The 20054-nt window shown below is 41.1% G+C and overlaps 1 long non-coding RNA gene across 2 annotated transcripts in view; it reads right to left on the bottom strand.

Moving 5' to 3' along the window:
* Window positions 1-15914: 15914 nt before the first annotated feature.
* LOC111666349 (uncharacterized) overlaps window positions 15915-20054 on the bottom strand; it is a 74384-nt gene continuing 70244 nt past the window's right edge. For both annotated transcript variants that reach the window (XR_002761578.2, XR_015438176.1), the window contains exons 7-8: window positions 16517-16624; window positions 15915-16414 (exon numbers count right to left, since the gene is read on the bottom strand). This is a non-coding gene — a long non-coding RNA (uncharacterized LOC111666349). The remainder of the gene's footprint in view (window positions 16415-16516; window positions 16625-20054) is intronic.

Genomic DNA, 20054 nt, shown 5'->3' with positions numbered 1-20054 from the left:
GAAGTGAAAACACATCGTTGTTACTACAGTTATCAACTGTAATTTAAAGAGTTTGTTTTCAAATGATCAGTATTTTTTATGCCTAGGTTTTTCAAATATGAACTTTTTTGTTTTGGTTTGTTTTTTTTTGGGGGGGGGGGGTTTGTTTTGTTTTGTTTTATTTTATTTTATTTTATTTTGTTTTGTTTTGTTTTGCGATAGATATTCGATATTTGTTACCAGTCAGAATACACAGAAAACACAGACACAGATGATGATGATGATGATGACGATGACTGAGAGTATTGTGGACACGGTGTCAGTATCTGTAAGAGAAAGCATTAAATGAAGTTGGAGGCCTGAATATATCACAGAGGGCCCTATTTTCATTTTGTCCAGTTAAATTGATTCACCTGAAGGTTCTGGTCACATATTTCTTTAAATGTACCCTAAATGAGCCCAGCCACAATTCTAGTGTACAAAAGAGACGTGTCAGAGTCACACCATTGATGAGAAATAAATAGGGAATAGGGTTTTGTGGATGTTCTTCAAAGGCGCTCCAATTTCACACCATCAAATTAAAGCAGCCTTATATTTTAGGCCCATGAGTGATTTTCCTGCTTTTGGACATGAGCATTTATTTCCTTTGACACAGTTATAATTTAGATAATGTGATATATGATATTTTCTGAATTTAATTCATCAAATGATATATATTCTTGTAAAGTAAATAAAAATTAAGTCGTTACGAGACTGTTTGTTATAAATATAAATACTTTTAATCTTTCTAACCTACATCTTTACTTAAATGTTGTTTGGCTGACACTCTGCTTTCCTGAGTTTTATAACATTCCCATTCAAATTTGAAGACATGCAGTCATATCTGGGCTATCTATTTGTTATTTATCAGCACTCTGTTTTGACTGCTGATGTATATTTTGGATATAGCATTACCTGTCCTGCCATCATGACACATCACATCACAACACTTGCCTGAGCTGAGCGCTGCCATGCATCACTTTTTGAGTTGGGAATATCTGCTGCATGTCACTCAATATTTGCAGAGATGACATACATGATATGTGACCTGAGCATGTTTTACTGCTGGAGCTGTTGCTTACTTGATGGACTCTGACATGCAGGTTTGAAAGAGCAAGTGTAACAGACAGAGTGAGGAGATTTAGTAACCCTTTAGCTTGGCTTATGTTTTTAAAAACACATAATTGCAGCTAGCTTCTACACTAGACAACCTCTACCTTCTCTACTGAAACAGAACGAAAAAAAATGCACCTAAATGTGAAAAACAGTGGAGACTCTTACCGAACAGTGATATAAATGTTGGTGGTAATATTTTATTTAAAATTTCAGAAATAACAAACAACAAACAGATTTGTCCTGTACACTTGAGAGAGACCTACAATCATCCTTTCAGTAAAAATGGGTCAACATTATATAACCAGGGAAGTTGACTGCCAACTTCCTGCAGCTTGTTTATGGTGACATCTCATTGCTTGGTCGGCAGGGTCCTGCCAGCGTGTGTCTTTATTAGTTCCTATGCACTGCTGGTGTGGGCACCCCAGCAGCAGCAGTGACAGCCCTTATCCCTCCTCTGTGCCCCACCTCATACTAAGCCCTGGATTTGAAGGACAGGCAGCTCAGGACAGAACAAGCGCACCAAAGCAGAGCATAAGCAAAGCTGCAGAGCAAAAGGCCACACTCCAGTGTATCTTTTTTGGACAACAAGTACTCCACACGTACTGCTTAAAAAAGACATGTCACAGTTAATGCTGCATCTGCCATACAGTCAGGTTTTATCCAAAAAAAAAAGTTAAAGGGCAAAAGTAGTGAGCAGGAAGTTACCCATGGAATGTGTGAATGCGATCTTTGGAAAAACACCAACACAATAATGAATCCATCAGCCCAAATCCTCACATCTTATTTTAAAGGCCCCATAGTCAGGCAGATATGGTCTCCCCTCAGCAATATCATCACAAGTTCACACCATTTTGTTAAATTATGAAAGAACAATATAATAAAAATTTCACACATAGCGAAACAGACTCTTGTTATTACCTTTAAATCTGTGCATCCTTTATTCCAAAAGGAAGAGTTTCCTCCCGGGGAGCACCAGGAGGTGCTGTAAAGCAGTTAGCCTTTGATAGCACAACACCAGCAAAAACAAACATGGCTGATGAGGGGGGCAGGGCCGACAGTAACGTATACTGGTTCAGAGAGTTAGTGAAACATTAATGTTGGAAGAGCTTTTTCGAGCCCAGAGCATCAATATTAAAAAAAAAACCCTCACCCCCCGCATGCCCTCCTACCTGGGGCTCCATGAGAAGACGCACCCTGCTATGACTTCAGCTAAAAAATTCTAAGTCATGTTGAAAACTGTAGCGCTGTTGTTAGCATGGTGGCTAAGAAGCATTCAGCAATGCTTAGCACCCCACAATGCAAGATCAATGTGGAGCTGTGTCTTTTTTTCTAGTAAAGCAGGCCTGTGATCACTGCCACCTGTTTTGCTGAATTTACTGTATGTCACAACTTTTGCAAATCCTTTTTTTTTAAGCTGAAATGTTGGCTGGTTACTTGTATTTATACTTTTAATGGACATTTCTGTAAAGTGTCTTAAGAAGAGTGTTGCAAGCGGTTTCAGTATTATTACTATGCACTGGCTAGATGAGTGGGAGTCGTGAAGAGAAAGAATGGGTTTTGTTGGCAAAGAGTGGCTGGATTAACAACAGTAAAACAATGTTGAAGATTCAATTCATTGAGTCCCAGATTAGACCCTGCAGAAAGTAATAAACTAAAAGACGAAGCGAGGTGACCTGGTCCTCCTTCCTCCTCATGTGAAGTGCTAAACCTCACCCTGACTTTGCAATGCTGAGGCTTGTGAGTCACAACTGTGAAGATATAATGTTTTTTAAACCCAATCTGTCACCAAATGGAGCAGGAGAAAAAAAAAACTCTTGCCAAGTGCACAACTCTAACATCACCACTTATGAGACACACACACACATAAACACGCATACACCTTCCTAGCTCTGTGTCATTACACTAGCAAATCACCAATTAATAAAAAGTGAATTCATGCAGTTGTCATTAACACGATCGCTAGCAAAGGTCAGGTTAGACATTAAGGAGTAAGTGACAGAAGTATCAACACTATTACATTATACTTAATATGACACAATTATGTAAAATAATTAGTTGCTATAACTGCCAGGTTATTTCAGACGATAATGAGGAAAAATTTGAAAATATTTTCTTGATGTGATAACAAAGAGTAATGAATAATTTTTCAGCGCCAAACATCATGGCATCCCTCTTGGGTCTTAGTTGTTGCCTCTGCGCGTGACCCATTTTGCCTTTTAAACAAACCAGAAATGCTGCTAATTTTGACAGCTCAATTCACGAGTACGCGGTCCTTAACACGTCTGCCACCTTCTGCAGCAAAATTGAAAATGGTGACAGACAAAGAACACTGGCATGTTGGTGCCCTGATGGTGCCCAGGTGGTGCTCACGGTCCTGAAAAGCATGTTGCCACATGCCCATAATGGCTGGAGGGATGTTGTCCTGCAGGGCCCATGTCCAGTCCAGAGAAAGTTAGTTTTGCAAACAGTCTTTCATATGGGGACGAGTGGAAGCAGAATTTAGACCCTTTTACTCAAGTAAAAGTAGCAACACCACACTGTAGAAATAGTGTTCAAAGTGGAAGTCTCGCATTCGAAAGTTTACTTAACCAGAAGTACAGAGGCGTTAGCTGCTAAATGTACTTGCAGTATCAAAAGTAGAAGTATTCAGCAGCAGAATCGCCCCTGCCAGGATATGTTGCTATTTTAAATAATGTTGGGTAGCTTGATCCTTAACAACGTCTTGTTCTTTTAAACACATAATAGATTATTTTTGTATAATATTTAAAAAAGCACCTCACAGCTAGAGCTGTCAGATAAAGTTAGTGATGTAAAAAGATATTTCCCTCTGAAATGTGGAAAGTATGAAGTAGCAGAAAATGGGGATACTCAGGTAAAGTACTTGAAAATTGTATTTCACATGTACGTGTGTGGCTATGATGTCAATTCCATCATAGTGGAAATAAAGCATTACAATACCAAGTATTGTTTTTATAATTTTTTGTACAATATCACTAATTTCACTGCTAATACATTTCACATTATCCCAGATGTTGTATCAAATTTTTTAAGAAATGTGCTGTCATGAGAAGTCGAGAACGCAGTGGAAATGTGTAGGATTTCTAAACTATTTGCCTCCCGTTCATTATCCTGTAATACCTGTTTGCTGAGGTCACCATAATTTGTTGCTATGGAGGTGTCCTATTTTGTGTATGAAGCAATTCAGGCAAGCTTGTTTTGTCCCCAAAGTGATATTAAAGAGAGCAGAGTCCTTGTCTCTGTCCTGAAAATATCCCTGCTCTGGGACATTGAGCCTGAAAACCTGCTCAGTTGGCGTGACTTCGTCTTTATGAAGGTCAAAGGATTCTGTTGAATTACGTTACGTCAGTTTGTTTAAATCAGCAGCTCTGTGGTATATTGAAGGGACTAACCTAAGTACACTCGGGATATATCATTCAGGCATATGAATTCAAACTGCTGAGTGAAGCGGTTCTTGCAACCTCAGGCCACATTAAGTGCCAAATCAACATGGCCGCTGGGCTTGAAAGAATAATATAGGAAAAAAAATTATACATTGCCAAAATGAAATTGGCAAAGAACGCAAGGTGTGGCAGTGGCAGTGGCCTGCTCTAATAAACACATCTGCTGATTACACAGTTGGAGGAGGCCTGGTAGAGAGGAGCCTGGCAGTGAGACGTGTAAAGAGATTGAGACCACATGAAGACTGCTGAAAGAACACAGCACTCAGACCCTCACAGCCGGTCACTCAGAGCATGAAGCCATAAAGACGTGAAGCGGAAAGTTGCTTTCACTCTATTTTACACAACAAGAGACCCCAGGCTGCCCAGGGTGGCAGAAAAAAATTATCTCCCCGAAATCCAGTCAAGGGGTTTCTCATTTTGTCCAGGCCCACAACTCGGCAGGCACACAAAATATCCCACATAGGCCGGATTGAATTTTTCACTGCTATTGTGAAGTGTTAGTAGACAGGAACAAAAAACTCTATTTTGATGGTGCAGTTTTTGAGCATGCTCTCTGCATATGTGTGCCGAGCTCACCTCCCCAAGACAGTGGCAAATTGGTGTCTGTCTCGGCTGACAGTGACATGCCTGCAGACAAGTCTGCCTACGTGCATGAAGTTGTGTCAGCGCTCTGTGTGGCAGGTGGAGACAGAGACCTGCTTCAGGTGGCCCATGTGCTGCGGCGTGGCTCCCCGGGGAGACGCACCATGGTGCCGTACTGCAGATGTCTTTCTAGATATGGCAGCAGGACTGGCCCTGAGAGCCACAACATGACACCCGGAGCCCAGGGCCAGATCACTGCACACTGACAACGCCCACACCCCTTCTGCCACACTCCTTTTAGATTCAATGTTGAATCAGTACTGCAACTGTCACCTATGGGATTGTGCTCATCAACCCTGTCATCCCGTTATGTATCTTCCAAGTTGACTTCAAGTGAATAAACAGGAAAAGATTTGGTTCAGAAAGTGATGAAAATTTTAATGCAAAAAGTTGGGGGGACTGGTGAAATATCCTGACATAAAACTGCTGTTTACTTGCACAGAAGCTTCTAGGATAGACTCATAATTAAGCGAAAGAATTTGGGTTAGGTCAAAAATATTTTCTATTATGAGATAAAACTATTTCTACGGCTTTATCTGGTTTATTACCGCTGCAACTGCATCTGAGCAAAGGTTTCACAAGAGATTTGTTTGGATATGTTTCTCTGGTTAGTTACACACAGGCTCTACAACTGACATACAGATTCTGAGAAGAAACAGACCGACCAGAGAGAGTCGACTATCTGTTCTTTTATCTTTTTTCTTTTATCGCGTCTATAAATATTGGCTGGAACAACCTTTCCTCAGTGGGCTTCAGGTACTTTTGTTCAGTGAGAGTGCTCATTACGATTGAGCTGAGTGTTATTTTGAGAGATGGTAATCTGAAACAGCTTTTTAATTTGTAACTGGGAAAATGTAATGCACTTTTTTATCTTGCGATAACCAGATAAACAGAGTATTATTATCTGTTAATTGAAGCTTATCGCTAAATTACGCATAACTTAAGTTCAGTCCATACTGAGGCGACATGTTTACATTGGGCTTATGTTTCATCTGGACATCTGAGGGCATCTGGTTCTACCTCAGCCCATATGTGTCCCTCTGATCGTGTTTAGCCAATGCGTCCTACGTGTGTTTTCCCTAAGCCTCCTCTCTCCTCCTGACCTCTCACCCAGGCTCTCTCTTTTCCTTTGTTGTGCAGGTCAGAGTCCATGTCCCAGCACCCACACAGCCGCATGGTCACGTTTTGGTATGCAGATACAGAGACACAGGTAAGTCTGGTCCAGGTGCACCCCACAGTGATCCTGACCCACTCTGGTTCACCTCTCAGCGCTCAGGTCAGACCGAGAGCCCAGCAGGCTCCCGGCACGGGTCACAGAGGGCCTCAACATCCCAGAGATGAGACTCCAGACTGGCATGAAGAGGAGTGTTTGATGTGGCCCTGAGCTGGGCTATGTTACCATGTTACTATGGCTTTAATTAGCTCCAGCAGCTGCTACTTCCTGGTTGACAGGCCCTGGCAAACTCCACTGTCTCTGTAATCTCTTACAGGTGACTGTCAGTTGCATGTCAGCTCGCTGTATAGCGACAGGCTGTGTGTTCTTCTTTAAGTCAGGTGTTAGAGCTTTAGAAATCAACATTGCTGTTTACCAAGCTAATTAACTGTGAAGTGACTGTAGAAAAGATGTGAATGAAAAAAAAAAAGCTCACTGTGCTATAATGACCACAGCATGTTTCCAAATACGTTATGCAAATATGTCTCCAAGCACCTATCCGATGCCCATTATTTCTTACAAGTTTTGTGTCTGTTTTGTGGGGATGCAATCATGATAAAGAGACAGCAAAGTTCTCCTGGTGACAGTAAATGTGCCACTCTGCATTCTTTATCTGGATTTCCAGCTTGCACAAAGACATATTAACCACTGGAAATTGCCCTCTGAGGACTGACAGCTAGAAATTGATCTCAGATTAGATGAGCGCACCTCGTTCCCTGCTCTACTTTGTCACTCCCAAGTTGGTGGATCTTTCCTTAAAACTCCACCAGAGATGAAAAAAGGGATACTTCACAACTGGCTATGGCATACTAATACCCTGGACTCATTAAATTAATGGGGGCCAGATTCCCCTTACTGAATGTGCACTGATGCCCTTTGAGTTTGCCGGGGCTAGAGGGTGTGCAGCACTTTGAAAGCCCTGACTGGCATATTGAATGCATTTTAATAGAACCCTTTTGAGACTCCTGGTAGGATGCACAGTAACTCTTTGCCTTTAAGTTCCCGCACCTCTCTGTGTGATCTCGTCAGATAGCCACTCTATCCTCGGATTCAGGCCTGGAGAGGGGGAGGGGACCATGCACGTTAAATGAGGCCAGAGGTGTCCATATCTCAGCAGAGGCCATTCTTTCCTGGAGATGCGGTACTTTGAGACGTGGTGCTGAGCAAGCTTTGATGTAGAAAGGTGCTCTGCGTAAGACTCTGAAACAGGAGGCTTACAGGCCGACATTCAGTGGGATTCCCTTCAGGGAAGAGTCTGGCCTTTCCTTGGACAAGTCGTCGATACAGTGTTGATTTAATTACTCTGTTCTGCTTTTCAGCTTGCCACTGAGGCGGCACTATAAAATAGATTCAGTCCCACACATGACCATTGCGAATGTCATTGCCCATTTAATGTGAAGACACCACTGTGAATCACTCCATAATATAGGCAAGCCGCAGGACTGTGCAGAATCCAATGAAGGGATTTTCATTGCCAAAGGTAGCAGTGGCAGAATTTCAAGGTGTAAAGGACAAAGAAAAGATATTGTTTTTAATGGCAATATATTACAAGGAAGATGTCTTAAAATAATGGGAAAAATAGAATATTAATATAAGAATTTTGCATATTTGCCCAACAGCAAAAAAGATGAACTGATAAGAAAAGAAAGCTGGGGAACTCTCATTTGCATGACAAAAAGTCCTTTTAGAGAACTAATACATCACCCTTATGGTTATCAGAGCCACAAGTACCAGATGTTACGATAGAGAGAATTTATCTTCAGTGACATTAAGATATTAAACCAAGAATCAGTTTAGCCTTTAAGTGATTTTTATATTGATTTTGCAGGTAGGTAACAGCAAACCAAAAACATGCAGATTTTTCTCCCCGAGCTGAAGGGACATTATGATATAATGATAATCTTCCTTTCAGTTCTGCTCTGTCATCTTGACTATGAGCTCTTGAATGCCATGAAACAGAAAAACATCACTGACAATGATGAGATTATACACAGTCAGGAGTGGGTTAGCAGGACTCATCCCGGCGGGCTGAAATATCCTTTAAACGCAGCTGAATGAGACAAGTGGCTGGCATCTGCAGTCGGATACTGACAGGAAGATGCAGCAGTCTGAGCCACACAATCAGGCTCTGGCTTCGCTGAATATAGTGAATAAACAGAAAATCCAATCGAGCTAAAAATGGCTGACTCAGGTGCACAGAAGAGGAAGCATCCCATCCCTCAACTACAACTCCCTCTCTCTCTCTCTCTCTCTCTCTCTCTATCTCTCTACCATAGCCTTTGCATGTGACAAAACAGCACCATATACCTCTTGCAGAAAGCCATGTTGGGCAATCATTTGATTTTCATAGCTAGCTTTGACAGTAATGACTTCATAAAGCCTTTGATTTTAGCTCGATCACCATGGCTGCAACGTCGCTGGATATCGCTCCTCATTAGTGATTCCATAAGCAGAGAGCAATGCACTGCTGTAGCGGCTGATACTTACATGCCTCCCACTCTAAAGTGTGGCGGTAATTTATTCTCTCCCCGGTGCTCATCATCCTGATGCAACTCACATGGTGACAAGAATCCATCTCTGTGGTACCTGGCAACAAAGTGGGAGGAGGGGTAAAGGGAGGGGGATCACATATTTTGTGATCACATCACATCGGAAGGAGGAGAGGACAGTTACTAGGCAAGGTTTAGAACATCCTAATGCCATATCACTACCGCTAGAGCACATTCAAACTGATGTGATTTTATCAGACACATGCACAAATAATCCAAGCATTTAACAACTCCCCTTGAGTTTAAATAATTCCAAGAGAGAAGGTATAAACAATTCACTGACTGAGATTTGATCCTGTATAAGCCACCTTCTCCTGCCAAAGGTTTTTCTCAGAGTATGGCTTAAGCAGTTCAAAGTTAAGTACTATATAGAGAGTATGATTCATTTGGCAGCTCATATTGTCCAGCTTCAAAAACCTAAAGCTAGCCAGAGACACATTGTGGGCTGTTTTCAGCTTCAGAGAAGAGAATTTGGCTTGAGCTTAGGCCGCCCATCCCCACCCAGAGATGGGCTCTTTTTCATCTTATCGTAGTCTTAGCGCATTGGTGTGGTGACTATGTGCTTCACAGGTGGGAGTCTGCCTCTGTCAAATAAGCCAGTTCACTAAGGATGGGATTTGCCGCTGTTATTTTTCTATTAGGGAAGAATTATGCTAAGCCTTTAGAGGCCATCTTTGTGTTGCTATGGCAGCCCATATTTCCTACCGGGTTGCGACCTTGAATGACTACAGTGCAAAGCCAAGTAGCCCCAAAACCCTTTGAGGATTAGAACCAGGGTCTCATAGTTATGCAAAACACCTCTGATATGATTGAACCTTGAATGGTTGAATGACAAAGTTTATTGAGATTGCCTCTCTTTTCATCTGATTATTGTCATTTGATTATTCCCAATCACTTGGCATGGCTTCAAATGCAGCTTTTCAAATGGCCATTGTTTAGCACAACACTAGGAGCTTTTCTTTCTAACATGTCCACAATTCTCATATCTTGGACTACTACACCAGTGAAAACAAGAATGCCTGATTCACAGTGGTAGAAATTTAATAAGAAATTCATTTATCCCAAACAGAAATACAGTATAATGCATTACCAGGGTTGGGTAGGGCTGCAGCTATTGTTTCTTTTTATCCATAGATTTCTTCCCATTATTGTTCATCCTATAAAATGTGAGAGATTTAGAAAAAAAAGAGCCAATACAAGTGGGTATACACCAAGGCGTCCCCTACAAATTGCTTGTTTTGTCTGACCAACAGAACGAAACATCAAAGTGTTTGATTTTAAATTGTATGAACAAACAAAAGTAGCAAAACTCAAATTTGAACATCGGGCACCAACAAATGTTTAGTATTTAAACAATGAATACATTTTCTTGATCAATCGAGCTATCTTTTCAGCACTAACTGAGGCAAATCAATATGTTGATTATAAACATGACACAACATGCTGCACAGGCTTTTGTGATCACTCTATACTACAGATGTTGTGGAGCTCCAGTTGTGACGTGTAATTTACAGCTGGATGGGAATTTCCTTCCTATAGCTGCCACGATGCTTCGGATGTTACAAACAAATGTTTCTGAAGTGATGTAACAATCAAACACAACTTTTTTTTTTTTTTTGCTTATGAAAGCAATTCCACAAATCAAAGGTCAAATTTCATTTGCAGCCACATCAATAGAAATAGTTTTTCCCATTTTAGATTTTGTCATAATGTTCCCACCTGTTTTCAGACCAGCCATCAAAGCCCCAACTCTATTCGGAGACATGTATAGACAGCTACTCAAAGCTGACACAGAGATGAGGCTTTGAAAGTATGAGATTGACACTATTGTGGTCGCAAAGCACAACAGGATACTACTTTGAAGAGGAAAATGCTTTGAGTATCAGATTTCACTGTTGAAATAGTGGCCGAAGACAAGCTCAAGTATTAGACGTATTGAATTGGTGTACATTAAACAACAAAATCAGACATGTGCACAGTATGGCACTTCCGTGAGTGTGTCCAAACATAAATGTGGGAAGGTGAAAGCTCTGCTCTTAAAGTTTTGAAACCCCAGATAAATATGACACTCTGGTTTTTTGGGGGGTTTTTTTCTTGTCTAAAATTTGCTGCACACAGTCTCTCCTGTATCTTGGGACGGAACAGACTTGTGATGCAAATAAAAAGTTGACACTATATCCAAGCAAATAGTACTTTTTTTTTTTTTTTTTTTACTTCACAAAATCAAGTGCCACTATCAGAGCCATGTCTTGCTGGCAGTTTGGGAATTGATCAGTCTCAATCCCAAACTGCATCCTTGTCAACTGGCAGGTCTGCTGAAGATGACACATTTCCTGACAGTGCCTTGTCAATGACTGTGCTTGAGTGAAATCCCCAGCCATGTTTGCTCACTGCCAAAGTGATATCTATCATCTTATTTTTGACAAATTCGTCACACCCATCTCTCAGTCTAATTGGTCTTTGAGGTTCCTGTAAGACAAAGACTGCTAATCTTAGTGTGCGTGTTTGAACAGAGCTTGCCATTGAATACTTCTCAAGTCTTTGAGCCTGTGTTCAGCCAAGTTTGAAAAACATGACAGTCACATTTTAGGTGCTCTGATGTCACACACTCTTTCTGGCTTAAAAGTTCACTCAATGTGAGGTTTGGTCTACTTTGATGTGGGGTCTCTAGTGATGCGATTTTAGCATGCTATCTGCCTCTGCTGTTCTCTGTCACCCACTCCTGCAAAGACTGACATGGGAGCTGCCAGTGCTGAGACTCAGCCTTTCATTCCTGGTGACTACAAATTAAAGATACAGGGAAGTTAAATTCAGGCAGCACCATGACAAGCAGAATGTACAAACTTCTGCCAGTGTTCACTCCTGTAAGAGAGACAACACTTAAAAACCTCATATCTAGATTTAAGTTGTGATCAGTCATATATTTTTTTGTTTATAAGACAAAGGTGTTATTTTTAACATCTGGTAAATGTTAGCAGCCTCTTCTTGTTCTTCTTCTGCAGGTATAGCATGCAAAACAAAGATATCAAGCCCAGGTTTAAAAATGCATCTCCTGGTTCATTTACATAAACAAGCTCACTTGCTCTTTTGTTAAAGGAATGAAAACCCCCTTGAAAACACGCAGATGCAGAGAAGTTTATTTATGACTTATTCATTTCAGTTTAAAATATCCCCCCCTCCAAAAAACAAACAACAACTTATAATTCATTTCCTGCTCATTATGCAACATTCCCCATCTGAAGACGAGATTGTGAAGTTGCAGTTCTGTGAGGTGGTGGTGGTGGTGGTGGTGGGGTGCTCGGTGATAAAGATCTAGTAATCTTGTTTTATGCTTATGACGGCGAGAGGAGATCCTCCGCCCCCCTGCGACGCGACGCTCACCTGCAGAAGCAACCGCAGCTCCACATGACTCCTCAGCTGCTCACGTCTCCGTGTCCTGAGAATTGGGATTTAGGGAGGATTAAAGCGGAATATTTCAATTTAGCGGCGGAATTTACCTGTGCTGTGCCAAAGTAATTACCTACCCCTCCTGGAAAAAAAAAAATGCAATAATGGAAACAGTAAAACACACCTACAGACGGGAAAGATATAAAGGGCTCTAAGTCGAATAAACAGGATATCGAGGACTGTAATGAAAGTAATTAAAAAATCATCGCAGCTGCCAGAACTCATAATTTACTGCCTAAATAGTCAATAGCTGAAAAGACATAAAATAAGACAATGCTCTATTCAGCGTTAGTCCTTGTTCCATTAACTGTCTTGTTAACCCTTCAGTTCCTGGATTTCATTAACATTATTTTGGCTTCACAGAGGCCTTCGCTTCAACTAACAGCCTGTCGAAATGAGCTGTTTGAAGATGATGAATCCAAAACGGATTTTTTTGTTAGTTTATTTTTTTCATTCAGAAACATTTGGCATCTACACACTGCGGTTTAATCGCTACAGGAGTTGTGTTTGGATGCGTTCAAGGAAATACGCTTCTTGACTATGTCCTATTTAATTGCAATAAATTTCACTCCATTGCAGTTGCATCACTATTCGGTGTTTATTTGCAGTGAATAGATTATGAGAAAAATCCTGTCTAATCTGTTAAAATAGGCCCACGCACAACGTGAAGGCCACACAGGGAGAGGGAAAAATGAACGTGATACATTTCAGTATGTATTTTTATTACGCTTTTAGTAAAATCTGGTAACAGACATTGTGAAAACATGCAGGATAATTGCGAGCTGAACTGACTCACTGTGGTTTTAAGCTGCGTTGGAAATCATTGACATAAAGGGGTCAGAAGTGGCCCATATAAGCAAAAGAAAAAAAAAACATTTAATTCAACAGCAGCTGCTAATAATCGACCTTGCAACAAACATCAAACTGAGCTCGATGCTGTAAAGGTTAGAGTTATGTTTGGATTAGTGGTGCCTTTAAAGTCCTGGTACAAAATAGATGAGATGAGTTTTTCTCTGTGTGCGAAGCTAAAAACAATATAATATAATAAGTATATATGATCTGCTGTTTGGTCGTCTGCGTGTGATGTGTTCAGGTGTCTGTATAAAGAGTTGGGTTGATTTAATTGTTTTGTTAATAAAGCCTGGACACAATAATCTGATGGTCACGATGATGATATTCGCCAATGCCCAGTCGTATCATTTTAAATATAAATATATAAATAAATGAAAAAGCCTTGATTCGTTTGCAAGCATGAATCTGTTACACAGGCCAGTACATGTCCTCAGGTAAACTCTGCTCATTTTCGTGTGAATAGACTTTTCCAACCTTTCTGGCTGAAATGTATACAATCTAAAACTGACATGGTTTGTTTCAGAAAGTAGCTTCACGACACGGATGTAAACAGATGAAAATAAGAGAAAGATGCTGATGCTCTTTTTAAACGGAATAATGTTTATTCTCTGTGTGTGCAGTGTCACATTGGCTGCTTTGGTTTTGTTGCACATTGCACCAAAGTTCATTCACATCGCCTTTCATTCGCATGTTAGAGGGAGAAGAAGAAAAAAAAACTGCACCTCAGTCCGGTCTGAAACGCAAAGGCCCTCTGAGGGTATATCCCATGTAAACAGGGCCCTGTGCATTGTGTAAATTAGGTGGATTAGCCCCTGCTTTTGTTGGACCTGGTGTGTATACACACGGACACTGATTCAGCTCTCCTAAAGCCATTTTGGCTCTCACAACTTTAAGGAAGTCTGACATTCTCCAAACCTTCAGCCGGGGATGATCTAAAGGGGGGATTCCTTTTGAAGCATTCAGCGTTGTGTTAGTTCAGGTTTTGTTGTGCGAAACGCAAAAAAACACTGAATTCAGTCGGAGCCTCCATTTGAGTTTACAAAGAAGAACAGAAACACATCCGGTCGATGCCTTAAACTCATCACACGAAGCTCAGAATGTGTAAAATAAACCACTGAACCGCAGACGGTGATGAAAACCTTTTATTATCGAATCAAACACACAGAGGACAGAAGCACTGATTTGAGTGATAGGGAATTTATCAGGACACACACATACACACACACACACACACACACACACACACACACACACACACACACACAGCCCACCCGCCGCGTGTGCATGTGAGTGCACGCGTGCTGAATTTCAAGGTGTAAATATAAACATTTGCACCTATTTCGTAATACTCCAGCATTTGCACCAATTAAGCCAAATCATTTTAACGGGTGGTTTATTAGCTGCGGCTAATTAAAACGTCCCCAGAACGTACTCCATCTTAATATCAGTCAACTTAATACCACGTCCTCCAAATGCTTTAGAAAGACCATTTCGTCCTTCATCCCTGCCTGCTGCTTTTATTTTGAAGTTATCTCAGATTCTATGTTCTTTATTATTTTTTGCGCAAACTTTGCGGGTGGGAGGAGAAACACAGCTGCGTCTTACTTTTTTTAAAGCAACCTGCTCCTCTCTCTTAAAAACTTTTACTTTCTCTCCTGGCTTCCTGCAGCCGTGCTGAGAGTATTAAACATAAGATCTCTGAGAAGAAAGAGGAAACTGTATTTCAGCGGACACCAATTAATGTCTAAACATCGTGATCCTTTTATCATTTCAGTGGCTAAAATAAAGCTGATTGGAAAATAGTTTTCATGTGGATTTTTTAATGAGCAGCTGAGTAACCAGAGTACATCACAAGGCCTGTGGGCCCACATGTTTTCATCATTACTCATCCACCTGTGGCATCGAGGCGTCTGCTGATTTTAGACCCGCTCAGATTTGGAAAGTTAAACTTTTTCCATATGCAACAATGTTTTCTGCAAAAACTGCTTCACTTGTCTCAGCTATTTTGATTTGTTTGTTGAGTTTTTATTTCATTATTATTCTCATTATTTTGAAAATGATTTGCTGCGTGTTTTTAAAACTGGGCTGAGTAGTTTATTTTCCATTAAGACTAACGACACGTTTAATTATAAATAATAACCTCAAGGCTTCTCCACTTCATTCAGACGCTCAATTTTGACGTGAAAATACTTGAGATAACTTCTTGTGTGCTTTTTTTTGGTTTGGCAGATGACCACTGACCCATTGTTGCAGACAGGACAAAAAATCGTTTATGTAAATTATCTTCATTTCATCCAAACTGTAATGATCATATCTGGATTTAGAGAAAATCTCCTTCTTCAGAAATATTTTCAGAAAGCACCGGAGTGTAAAACATTAGTATTAAAGTCAGAATTATGATGAATGTATCGCTCAGATATTGTCGACTTAAAACTAGTGTTATTAGACCTTACATCCCAGAGAAGCCCGCGCTGACTGACTTTGATTTTGCTTAATATGAAATGATTTTGCGTCTTTGTGCTTGTTGTGAATAAGCAGATTAGACTGGGAAAGAGGAGTTTTCAACATGTGGTAATAACCTCTTCAAAGAGAAGAACATTGCAGCGGGTCATCACAGCCTCTCTTGTATTTTATTAAATGTTTTGTTTTTTGTTTTTTTGTTTTGTTTTGTACAAAACAGACATATAAAAAATCAGCCTGCTTAAACTGAGTGAAGGGCTAAATGTCCTCAACAGGCAGATACCAGACACATCCTTCAGCTGCCTAATTCGTTTTTCAGAAGGAATAAAGCTTCACACCAAAGTTAGCCTTTTTAGTGAAGGAACAAAAATATATATTTCTAAAACAAAAATATCTATTTTCAGGAAACCATGTGTCATTTTAAATTTTAAAAAAAAATTCTGAATATTGTGCAAACTCATTTCATATTTGCACAGATGTATCAAAAGTAAATATGGAGCCTGTCTTTGCATGCTTAATTATACAACATTTCCTCCGTGTTTTGTGAAAGGGACAATGACTCACTGGTCCTCCGAGATACAGAGTCTCCTGTCCAACAATCTCGGGAAATCATAGTAATTCTGCAACTTCTTCAAAGTACAATGCCTCATGAGTCACTGATGCAAAAAAAAAAAGAAATAAAAGAGATACATTTGCATCCTACTTTTGATTCCAAAAAGTAACATTTCAATGCAGAAATATTTTTGTTTTCATCTCACCAGGGTCCAGTTAAGCTTCTTGTGTCCATCACTCCGTGACAAGGAAAAGAAGACCAACCAGCAAAATCCTGCAGATTTGGATGTGATAGACTCGTCTCTGCCTCCCATCTGCAAGTGACAATAAGAGAAGAACCAAGAGAAGTCAGACAGAGTGTAAGAGTGAGCTGTTTACAGATTTAACACTCTTAACTACATACATGAAGTGGAAGTTGTGTGTAAATGTAAAGCTTTACATTCTATAGACGACAAGCGATGATGAATAATTTTGTCGCAAGTTTGATACCAGCAGGTGAAATACAAACTCCATATGTTTGAGAAACAACTACAAAGGTGAGCTGAAGAAAGCTCATTCCCTGCTTTACATCCTGATGGACTCTTTATTTAAAGAAAGGGCCATTTAATTCATTAGTGTGGTGAATAGTTCTTCTTACTAATGTCTAATTTTACAGTATGTCTATGGAGTTAATTGTGCCTAATTGTGTGTGTCCTGGAATGTGTGCGCTCATCATAGTTGTCTTTTTGTGTGTGCCTCCATGTGCCCATGTGCCAATGCAAGTGTGTGCCCATATGTGGGTGTATGAGTGCTCCACTGTTACTCTGTGCTCATGTGTGTGTGTGTGTGTGTGTGTGTGTGTGTGTGTCTGTGCCCATGTGTGCTGTATGCAGCCTATTAGTGGAGTTTAACCCCTGTGTTCAGGGAGTCACATCCCCTCAACACACCAGGCTCCATTCTTACTGCAGCACGTTAACATTTTACTCTCTCCCCTCCCCGCCCCCCTCACCCCCACCCCCCCTTCACATTTGTCCTAAGAGGGCAATTAAGGAAACAAACGTTTTCCCCAAGATAAGCTGGCTGCCAGCTTTGCATACTAATGCAATGCCAAGTGGTTACAAATAGTGAGTGCTCTAATTACCGGCATTGTTTTCAATCAGAAATTGCTCAATTTCCCAGGATGAGGCCTCCATGGCTGGAGAAAAAAAAATACAACCTGACAGAGGCAAGAGACAATCATCTCTATGTGGTGTGTGGCTGATTTTGCCTGCCTATGTGTGTATTCATGTGCCCACATGTGTGCACGCGTGTTGGTGCAAATAAGCTCATCTGCCAGTGTGTGTAAAGACCCCAGCACAGCCCTCTCTGTCACTGCTGCCCTTGACAAGTCAAGAAATGGATCCTGTCAGCCTCTACAGCATTTAGCACCACAATTATCCCCTTTCACAGCCTGGCTGCATTAATGTAAACCACACCAGGCAGTAGTTGTCACTGAGTGATGAGCACGATGTGGTGCATCATCTCTGGGTGAGCAATTTGATGCAATTGTGTTGTTGTGATCATCAGTGCAAATCAGGGCCTGCTCATTTATTAAGCAATTTCTGTTGGAGAAAATTAGAAGGAAGGCTCTTTTAATTTGGCAGGAGATAGTAATATCTCTAAAAGCAACAATAATGCATAATGTGGCTGACATCAAACAAAAAAAAAAAAGAAAAGGGATATTTGAGCGAGTTTAGCCCGCAGGATGCATCAACCCATCAGGGAGGGGGTAACTATTCTGAGAGCTATGGACATCCTCATGTGGCCACCAGGAGTAGGGGGCAGTACAGACCAAAGCGACAAGGACTCGCTCCCCGGGTGTGAGAATGAGTCACACCATAGGATGCGCACACAGGACCCATCCGTTGGCCTTAGCTGACCTTTAGCTCTGACGATGGCTAATGGAGGGCTGGCCCTTGATCAATGTACTGAGAGACAGGGCTCCCCATCCCTGCCCTTTCACTGGGCCAGGATGGGAGGGTTGCTGCCAGAAGCCATGCCGTGGAGCCATCGACCCTGCCACTTTCCCATCCTGTGGGTGACAGCTGCAGTGCCAATGAGCCTGGGGACACCACGCTGCCCTGCCATGTAGGAAGGACAGCCAGCAACTCTATCTCTGTGGCGGTAGGAGGGAAAGTCAGTGATGATCTGCTTGTGAATGTCAGAGCCATGTAAACAACCCCGGCAAATACTTTGGTGCCGAGTAGCTGCTGATATGACGGCCTTCGCCAGCGTGGAAGCTCGTTCATAGTCATCCGCAGACGCTACGTATATTGTTTTGTGGTTCGTGTTTTCAGCTCAAAACTTTTTCAATATGAGTTTTTCCATTTCCATTATACCGAGTTGTAAGTATGTTGTGCTTGTTAGGGTTTGTGTTGAACCTACATGTCATGTAAACATAAGGGAAGTTGTCATCCATCAAACGCGTGCTTTGACAGCTTTGTTTTTTAGAAACACATCCCATTTAATTGCTTCAATTTAAGTTGAATGGAGTTGGACTAAATGCTGAGAACTCCTGTAACCTTTTGTCTGTAAAAAGTTGAAGTCACATCAATAAAGCCCAACTCCTGCAGAACCCTTGTCGTATGTTAGAAGTTGTGTTTGCATTTTGACTGTTCTTGGCATTCGTTGTGCACTTAAAATGTTACCGTAGGGAATATATTTCCTCATGCAGCACCATGTAGCTAAGATGTGCCTGATGTTGTGTGCTTGGTGGTATGCTTTGTAACCCAGATGGTGCACCACTGTATATCTTTTATCAGAGCAGCCTTTTTTGTCAATAGGCAGTGCTTGCGTGAAAAAAAAAAAAACACAAAACAATATTTAGTGTGCATTTTAATTGCACAGGCTTCAATTCAAACATGTAAAGATATTCAAAACAATAGCAGATAAAATATTCATTCCATATGGGACGAGAAAAGGAAACATCCAAGAGGTTTAGCACAGATTGTTCTTTTTATTATCATTAACAGTAATGTGATTCTGAAGCCCCCTGTCACCTCCTCACAGCAGCACCTCATCTCAGAAGTCATTCATTAGAACAAACAGAAGGCAGGCAGGAAGACAGTGAGGAAGAGGCGTGGGGAGAGAGCATAGTGTAAAATAAATTAGTTTGTTCTTATTAGATGAACCACTTTGAGATGGTGAAAGAAAGCATGCTTCAGAAATTCAAAGGATATCAATGGTACGGTATTTGGAGATGAAGATGTCATGCGGAGCCCCTGATCCAGTTGCTGCTCTTGTGCTATGTGTGTAATCATAGTTACACTTACTGTCCACTTTGGATTGTAAGGCCCACAGGGAGCCTTGAAATATGGGTCTGAGCAGTGTATGTTTGGATTGAGATTGGGCTACAGTGTTTCTGTTCAAGAGCATGGGCTGATGCGGGCTGTGGTGAAACTAATCAAAAAGCTTCTTATGTCTTCTGCCTCTGATATAAATGGATTGTTCAGTCTTTCCCTCACGATTTGGCCCAGTGTTTACTGAATAAGATTTTTTACACTGGAGTGACAGTAAAGGCCACCTCTCTCAATTAAGCCCCCTCGGTTCCTTTTCCATAAGAGCAGTCAGACGGCGTCTCTTCATATCTTCACCCCCTGGTGCTTCTTATCTTCCCAGGCCTGTAAAGGTCCAAATGGCCCACCTCTATACATGTTAATGTGTGAATGTATACATATGTGAGGATAAAATGGCAAGAATCTGATACGGAGTGGTCAGAGGCCCGGC

Source organism: Seriola lalandi, unplaced genomic scaffold, assembly GCF_002814215.2.
Source record: "Seriola lalandi dorsalis isolate HSWRI2012SDOR001 ecotype SW California unplaced genomic scaffold, Sedor1 jcf7180002054673, whole genome shotgun sequence".
Taxonomy (NCBI): Eukaryota; Metazoa; Chordata; class Actinopteri; order Carangiformes; family Carangidae; genus Seriola; species Seriola lalandi.
The sequence above is the reverse complement of the archived record's forward strand: the minus strand, read 5'-3'. Positions and strand labels throughout refer to the sequence as shown.